Source organism: Helianthus annuus, chromosome 13 (assembly GCF_002127325.2).
Source record: "Helianthus annuus cultivar XRQ/B chromosome 13, HanXRQr2.0-SUNRISE, whole genome shotgun sequence".
NCBI classification, from domain to species: Eukaryota; Viridiplantae; Streptophyta; class Magnoliopsida; order Asterales; family Asteraceae; genus Helianthus; species Helianthus annuus.
This window is the reverse complement of record NC_035445.2, coordinates 122,112,935-122,122,235: the sequence shown is the minus strand read 5'-3', so window position 1 is coordinate 122,122,235 and position 9,301 is coordinate 122,112,935.

Below are 9,301 nucleotides of genomic sequence, written 5' to 3'. Positions count from 1 at the left end.
GTTCAAATGCTCCTAAAGACCTAGCCTGACAAGATCTACAGACAACTATGCCCTAGTTGCTCGTTCCTGACAGACAACTATTTGTTGGGGGCCTCTAAAGCTTTATTCTAGCTTCACTTCCCTAGCAAGCATATATCTTAAACACCTGTCACATACGTTAAAATAAAGTCAATACATAAAATGTAAAGGTGAGCATACAAGTTTGATAATAGCATATAGAGTTCAAATAGGTTACGCATAACCAGCACGTACACAGAGGGAAATGATGCATGTTAATTATCGACATGGACCTATCGATACCAATGACTGCGGGTTGACTGTCCGAGACAGTTCGCAATACATGATTACCACCGTAATCCATGCAAGTAATTGTCCTTAACAACCCCCGAGTGAACGGGCGCTGAGTCCAAACTATAGTACTACGTTGCTAAGGCAGGTAGACAACATTCCACGTGTAAACATAACAACAAGCATTCATTTAGTCACGTAATACATGCAATCGGTTAGCGTTCAAATAGTTTGAACAGTGTGTTCGATTGTGATTTTGATAAGTAACATATGTAACACCCAAAAGTGCTAAAGCAAAAAGGGTTCGAGTATACTCACAGTGATTGATTATGGATTGAAGGGAGCGCTGAGAGTAGGGTTAGCCTGAATAGTTCGATAACGTAATGATGAGTAACGCGGAAATGTAAACAAGTGCGAATGGATCGAATAGCCTGGTCGATCGAATAGCAGGTTCGATCGACCGGGCTGTTCGATCGGTTTGAAAGTCCGTTTGAACAGTCCTGTTCGATCGGCCGGTAGGCTCGATCGGCTGGACCATTCGAGTGGATTGTTTCTTCCTCTGATGTGTTTGCGTATGATGGTTTGAACTTTTGATGTTTTCGTTGTAGTATTTGAGAACACTGAAGTGTCCTTACCTTTCAGGTCGATCGATCGAACGGTCTGTTCGATCGACCCGTTCGATCGACCGGCTTAACCGATCGATTAGGAGCTTCAGAAGTAGTTCTCAGCAGGATGTCACTCGATCGAACAGCCGGTTCGATCGGCTGGCATTCCATACTACGAACGAATTGTAAAATCCATTAAGTATTGAAGCATAGTATCTCATGATCCGAAGAGTAATGTTTATCAATCGAGTAGCATATTCGATCGAACATCACTTCGTCAGTAGCATACTTCATGAAGTTTGAAAAGTGTGGGACCATGTGCTAGCCGATCGGCTGGCCCGGCCGATCGGCTGGTATGTCCGATTGGCTGGGCTGTTCGTTCGAACAGCCTAGCCGTTCGGCCAGCAATTCTGACCTGGTCAGCCTTTCGTCTAACACTTGACTGTTTTGGTTGTTTCTTATGATTTTAAGGTATTTTGACAGCGAGTTAAACCGTAGAACGTGGGTTCTTACTTGCTTCACCCTTTCGGACAGGAATCACCCAAGTCCGGCCGGTGAACTGTTCGGAACGGTAGTTTGATGGCTAACCCGAAGTCGGTGAACCTTGTAGATAGAATCCGAATCTTGAACCTCTTAACTGTTAGAATGACTAGTTAGTTGGTTCGAGCTCCGTTTCTATCGGTTTTAAGGTTTTGAGTGTAAAAGAGTTGAAAGAAAGTTGGAAATCCTTCTTTCAATCTTCTTTTCCATGAGAATGTTAAGATTCTTACAAAATCTTAGTTTGTTTATGTGGAAATCGGTCAGATCTAAGCTATTCACGGTTGAATGAGGCCAAAGTATGATGTTCTTCAAGAACACCATGATGACATCACCCAAGAACACTTAGATCTTGGTGATTTCACGGTTAGAAATCAAGTTTTAAAATATAGAAAGGTGTAGAATCGTGTAATGATCAAAAACGTACAGGAATTAGAGTGAAAACTTACCGGAGTTGAGAGAAATCTGAGAAAAGGTGAAGAATAAGGGCTGGTTCGGTCAGAGCTTTCCAAAAGTAGAAAGAGTGACAATGACAGGGCTATTTATAGGCTCTAAAAGAGGAAAGTGGTAGCCGATCGGCCAGGACCTCCGATCGGCTGGGCTGCTCGATCGAACATCATGTTCGATCGGCTAGCCTGTTCGATCGGTGATTCCTGTTCGATCAGGAACACCTTCTTGAGTGTTTCGCGACGATTTTCGATGTTTCGATTTCGATGGACGACGTTATGAATAAGATAGAGTTCCTAGTCAAATTACTTTCAGTCCCAACTACTATATCTAACATACAATCATCTATAAGTCACGTTTCGATGTCGGTTTCGATTGAGTTGATTGCTTTTCGAGTTTCGATTCGAGTTTCGATTGAATACCACACAAGACATAAAGTAAACATGCACAAGTAACACATAAGGCGCACACACACACACATATAGCAATACCAAAATTCGCATAATTCGAGGTTCGAGTTTGATGATTGATGAGTTGATTACCTTGATTATTGATTGATTAACTTTATCGCATTGTTACTTCCTACTATTCACAGTCGTAAATCGGTCGCATTGATTAAACATTCGGTCATTTCATTTAGACAACACTTACTCCACATAATAAAGAAGCAAAAAGAACATTAACAGTCAAAGAAGTCAAAGTTGACTTGGACTTTGACTTTGACTTTAACATTCGAAAACACGGGGTGTTACAGTGGTTAATGGTATGTTCCTTGTGAATGGTATTTATGCATCATGTTTGTTTGATACTGGAGCCGATAACTGCTTTGTGTCGTTTGAATTCGAGAAGCTCCTTAGTCGTAAGCGTTCTTATCTTCCCTCGTCATTCGAAGTCGAAGTTGCTACTGGAAGAACCGTCACTGTTAACTCTGTTCTCCATGATTGTACCCTCGAGCTCAACAATCACCTCTTTCCAATCGACCTCATTCTGATGCAACTCGGAAGTTTTGACATCATAGTAGGCATGGACTTTCTTCGCGAAAACCATGCTGAAGTTGTGTGCTTTGAGAAGATGATTCGATTCTCGCTTGCGAATGGTGACCTCTTATGTGACACTTCGGGTTTTCCCGAACAACCTTCTTGTACTAGCACGGTGTGTGCATATATTATTAAATGGAAATTTGTAAATTTTGTAAATTATATGGGTGTGCTATGTGATCCTTGTATTAAACTATGTGCATGTAATACACACACATATATATATATATATACGGCTATAATAGAGAGCCGAGACCAACGAACCCGACTCGAGACCACTCGGTCTCGAGTAAACAGTAAAGGTTGGGCCGGATTGGGCCATACACCCCTTTGAGCCCACTCGAAACCCTGGTAGGGTGCACCACCCAAACCGAATATAAAGCCCCTCATCCGCCTTCTCCATTACACTCTCACACACTTTCTCCCTCACTAAAACCCTAGAAACTACAAGACCTCCTCTCCTTTCTCTCGGATTCAACCGGCAACAACAAGGAACCTCGGTCAAGCTCGTCATCATCACTCGGACACCTCATTTTCTCACCTTCTTTCTTGACTCGGTACCTTTTCATCAACCTGTTAGCATCTTTGACTTTCACTAGGTGTTTATGTGTATAATAGTGCTATTTGCTTTGAATGATTGAAATGATGGATGATATGTGTGAGCTCTTGATAGTTGAACAATGAATGATTGATAGGGTAGAGTGTTTATGATCATCCGATTTATGTTGTTAGTATAAGTCATAGTGTTTAAAACAAATGTTACATGATTGTTGCTTGTGAAATGCATGTTTGAATGTGTTGAAGGTTTATTGATTTGCTTCTATGTCTACGTGAATATATCGGTGAATCATAGTGAATGTGTTGGTTGAATAATCAAGTTATGAAAACCCTAAAATGATGAACATATGATGAATATGTGTTGAATGTGTTTGAATGTTGTTACAAATATTTGAAAAACTTGTTGTTTGATCCATTTTGGTTAAGTGTTAGACAAGGGAACATGTTTGTGAAACCTTATTGGATAGTACTTAATGGCATGAAATCAGAATTCTGTTGCATAGTACAATTCGGGCAGATGCATCAGAATCAGCAGGAAAACGACTCGAGACCAACGGTTGCGACTCGAGACCATGGAGCTACAACTCGAGACTGCAACGGTTGCGACTCGAGACCTGGGCCAAGCAACTTCAAAACGGAGTTCAGGGACTCGAGACCGTCAAGGTCTCGACTCGAGACCACATCGTGACAACTCGAGACGGGACTCGAGACCTCCGAAGTTGCGAGTCATGCCTACACCACTCGAGACCAGCCATTACAAGTCGAGACCTCCTGGTTGCGACTCGAGACCGCACGTTCTCGAGTCGAGACCACCTTGTCTCGACTGGGCTGCTCACTTTAGTTATTGGGCCACAACATGATTTGTTTGGGCTGCCTGTTTAACTGAACTATGTGTTAGTTGTTACTGTTGACTGATCCAATAGTAGAGCAGGCCCAATAACTCAACATGTAACTGTGTGTATGCATGCTATGTGTTAGATTCTGTGTAAAATATACGTGACATTCTCTGTACCCAAACCTGACCTATACTGGTAACCATGTTAGGACGTGGTGACCAGCGTGTTTGACAAGTAACCTAATCTGCCGAGCAACCCAAGGTGAGTTCACACACTAAAAGCATGCGTCCCAAGGAGGGACACGGACAAACTGCCAACTTTGGGAAAAATACTTTTGAACTATTATTTCCGGGGGAAATCCGAATGGGTATTTACTATCTCCGGGGGAGATACGTTTGGATATTATTTATAAATCACAACTAGCCAAGCTAAACGAAACTCTATCACCTTAAGTCCCTGCTTACAGTACCGATTAATCACCGGGGGCGAACGGGTTATTAGTTGATAGCGCTATTAGGTTTGACAACCTCACACCGTGACCGGGGGAGATCGGGCGTGAACTAGTAGACCTTGCATCTTGGTCAATGACGATAGACATTGACTCGGGGCACAACAACTTTCCGTCAACAGTTTCGGTATCTACAGTTTAGTGAGCTTACAGATGGGGTAGCTCCCCAGAACGTGATTATAAATGCTTTATCTAAACAACTTACGTTTTCGAAAACTAAAACTTGACACCTCGTGGACTCGCCAACATTATGTTGATACCCTACTGCATGCTTTGCAGGTACCCAGTGATTCAGGAGCTTGCAGCTTGCGTGTGTGTAGTGGTCGTCTAACCCGTGTGTTGGGTTCTAAACAAACTTGAACTAAGAATCTTGTTCTAAACTATTTTGCCTATGCTTCCGCTACTTATCTGAACTATTATTTAAACTTAAAGCTTTTGAACTTTGACCATGATATTTGCTGACCTTGTGGTTGGTGAGTATTACTTATGTTATTTAATTATATTGCTCAGTATAATTGGTGGTTGGATCCTGGTCAGTCACGCCCCCAAGCGGTGGTGTTCCGCAGGTGGATTTTGGGGGTGTGACAGATTGGTATCAGAGCCATTGGTTATAGTGAACTTGGTTTTAAAAAGGGGAAATCTTTTTGAGAAAAACCAGTCTATAACCCGTGACTTGTGACGACACTACACTCCAAGTGCGAGACTCAACACATTAGACTTCATAGCTCGGACTAGTGATTACTTGCTTGCTTGCTTTACGTTTTCTGCTTTGCTATACGTACTAGTGTGCCTAGTTAGATAGATACACCTCCCTCTTCTATCTTATTCTCGCTACATACGACATCACACTCATACTATGTTTTCTGATTATGAAGACAATGAGTGGACGTGGAAGAGGAAACATTAACATGACTCAGGCTCAATTCACTAACCTGCTTAACACGGTGGCTGCAGCTTTCGCAGCTCACCCCGGAGGTAAACTCGTTATCTTAGGATGTTTAGATCCTACCGCCGCATCGTCTTTTTACCCCTAAACCTATACGCTTCGCTTCTCACAACAGGTCAGCATGCACCTGCGCAACCACACGTGTGTACTTTCAAAACTTTCATGGATTGCAAACCACTTCCTTTCAATGGCACTGAGGGTGCCATAGGTCTTCTGCACTGTATTGAGAAAGTCGAAGCCGTCTTTGCTGTCTGTGAATGCCCCCCTGTGAATTGGGTGAAGTTTGCTACTGGCACGCTCGAAGGAAACGTGCTTTCCTGGTGGAAGGCGCAAATTCAGATGTTTGGGTTGGAAACTGCTAATGCTACTACGTGGGAGGATTTCAAGGACATGATTAAGGAGGAGTATTGTCACAGGGATGACATCCACAAGCTCGAAAACAAGTACTATGAGCTCAAGATGGTTGGATTAGAGATCGAGGCATACACCAAACAGTCCAATGACTACGCTGCTCTTTGCCCAAACATGTCTCGACCCATGTACCGAAGAATCGAGTTATACATCAAGGGTTTGGCTCCAGAAATTCGAAGCCATGTGACTGCAGCCAACCTCAATACCATTCAGCCGGTCGTTCGTCTTGCTCACAAACTCACTGATCAGGCCGTGGAACAGGGCAAGCTGCCCAAAAGGATCAGTGCTACTGCTGGAACTTCTAATGACAACAAGCGTAAGTGGGAGGGAAATCAAAGCAAGGATGCTAACCCCACTCAGGCCCCAACCCAGCAGAGGAAAACTGACAACAACAAGGGCCCTCAACAACAGGGTGGCTATCGCGGGAACCACCCCAAGTGCAACAAGTGCAATCGACATCACAGTGGGCCTTGTGGGAAAAGTCAGTGTCAGCGATGTAACAAGATGGGGCATGAGGCCAAGGACTGTAGGAGCCCACGTCCCGCCGGGCAGAACCAGCAGCAGCAGCAACATCATGGGAACGTCAAGGGTTATTTCCAGTGTGGAGCTGAGGGGCACTTTAAGAAGAATTGCCCTGAACTGAACCAGAACCGCAACGACAATCAGGGAGCTGGAAACAACGATCAAAACAACAATGCTGGGAATGGTGCAAGGGGAAGGGCTTTTGTGATTGGAGCTGGAGAAGCGAGGAATGACCCCAACGTCGTGGCGGGTAAGTTCCTACTCGATGATCGTTATGTTTCTGTATTATTTGATTCCGGAGCCGATGCTAGTTATGTGTCCCTACGTATTAGTAAGAAGCTTAAGCACCCGCCTTCGTTACTAAGTTCTAAATATGTCGTCGAGTTAGCTAATGGTAGAAACATCGAGGCCTCACATGTTATCAACGACTTCAAACTAGAATTGTCTGGTCAGACCTATAGCATCGATCATTTCCCTATCGTTCTTGGAAGCTTCGACGTCGTCATCGGTATAGATTGGTTATCCAAACATCGCGCGGAAATCCTCTGTCAAGAGAAAATGGTTCGCATTCCCCGCCGTTCTGGCAAACCCCTCATCGTGCAAGGTGACAAAGGCGGAGAAGTCACAGGCATCATCTCGTTCTTGAAAGCCCAAAAATGTTTACGAAAGGGGCACACCGCTCTCTTAGCACTTGTCACCAACACACAGGAAAAGGAAAAGAGGATTGGAGATTTTCCAGTGGTACGCGACTACCCCGAGGTGTTTCCTGAAGAACTACCTGGAATCCCTCCCCACCGTCAGGTCGAATTCCAAATCGAGCTAGCTCCCGGAGCAGCGCCTATAGCTCGTGCGCCTTATCGACTAGCCCCCGCAGAACTGAAGGAACTTTCTACGCAACTACAGGAACTATTGGATAAAGGATTTATCCGCCCTAGTTCATCACCCTGGGGAGCACTAGTACTCTTTGTTAAGAAGAAGGATGGCACATTCCGAATGTGCATCGACTATCGTGAGCTGAACAAGGTTACCATCAAGAACCGTTACCCTCTCCCGCGTATCGACGACCTATTCGATCAGTTGCAAGGATCGAGCTACTACTCAAAGATTGACCTGCGATCGGGCTATCATCAGCTAAGAGTCCGTAATGAAGACGTCTCCAAAACTGCATCCAGAACTCGTTATGGTCATTATGAATTCCTCGTCATGCCCTTTGGAATGACTAACGCGCCTGCGGTTTTCATGGACCTCATGAACCGAGTGTGCAAGCCTTACCTCGACAAATTCGTGATTGTGTTTATCGACGACATCCTGATCTACTCGAAAAGTCAAGAAGAGCATGAACAGCACCTACGCCTTATCCTCGAACTCCTTCACAATGAACAACTGTACGCCAAGTTCTCGAAATGCGACTTCTGGCTTCGAGAAGTCCATTTCCTTGGGCACGTGGTCAATAAGGACGGAATTCACGTCGACCCAGCTAAGATCGACTCTATAAAGAATTGGCCTACCCCTAAGACCCCGACCGAAGTTCGTCAATTCTTGGGATTGGCAGGATACTATCATAGATTTATCAAGGGGTTCTCAAAGATTGCTCAGCCCCTCACGGCTCTCACTCAGAAGGGTATTGCTTACAAATGGAATGAAGCCCAGGAATCCGCATTCAGAAGCTAAAGGATAACCTCTGTAGTGCTCCTATTCTTTCGTTACCTGAAGGTACCGACGATTTCGTGGTTTACTGCGATGCATCTATTCATGGGCTTGGTTGCGTGCTGATGCAACGTGAGAAAGTTATTGCTTACGCTTCTCGACAACTTAAGACTCACGAAAGGAACTACACTACGCACGACTTGGAACTGGGAGCAGTGGTTTTTGCGCTTAAGATATGGAGACATTACCTGTACGGTACCAAGTGCACTATTTACACCGATCACAGGAGTCTCGAGAATATCTTCAAGCAAAAGGAATTAAACATGCGACAACGCCGATGGGTTGAACTCTTGAATGATTATGAATGCGCAATCAAGTACCATCCGGGCAAGGCCAATGTCGTGGCAGACGCCCTCAGCCGAAAAGACACTACGCCCAAGCGCGTGCGAGCGCTACAACTTACCATCCAGTCTAACCTCCCTACTCAAATGTCAGGTTGAAGCTCTGAAACAGGAAAACATCAGGGCTAAGTCCCTGCGAGGATCGAGGCAGCGATTAGAACAAAAAGAAGATGGCACTTACTATGTGACAGGGCGCATTTGGGTTCCACTCTATGGAGACCTACGTGAACTTGTGATGGACGAAGCCCATAAGTCCCGTTACTCAGTACATCCTGGTTCCGATAAGATGTACCACGACTTAAGGACTACATATTGGTGGCCTGGCATGAAAGCCCACATAGCAACGTATGTCAGCAAATGTTTAACCTGCGCAAGGGTCAAGACTGAGTATCAGAAACCAGCAGGCCTACTGCAACAACCAGAAATCCCGAAATGGAAATGGGAGCAAATTTCCATGGATTTCGTTACTGGCCTACCTAGATCCCAACGCGGGAATGATACTATTTGGGTGATAGTAGATCGATTGACCAAGTCCGCACATTTCTTGGCCATTAAGGA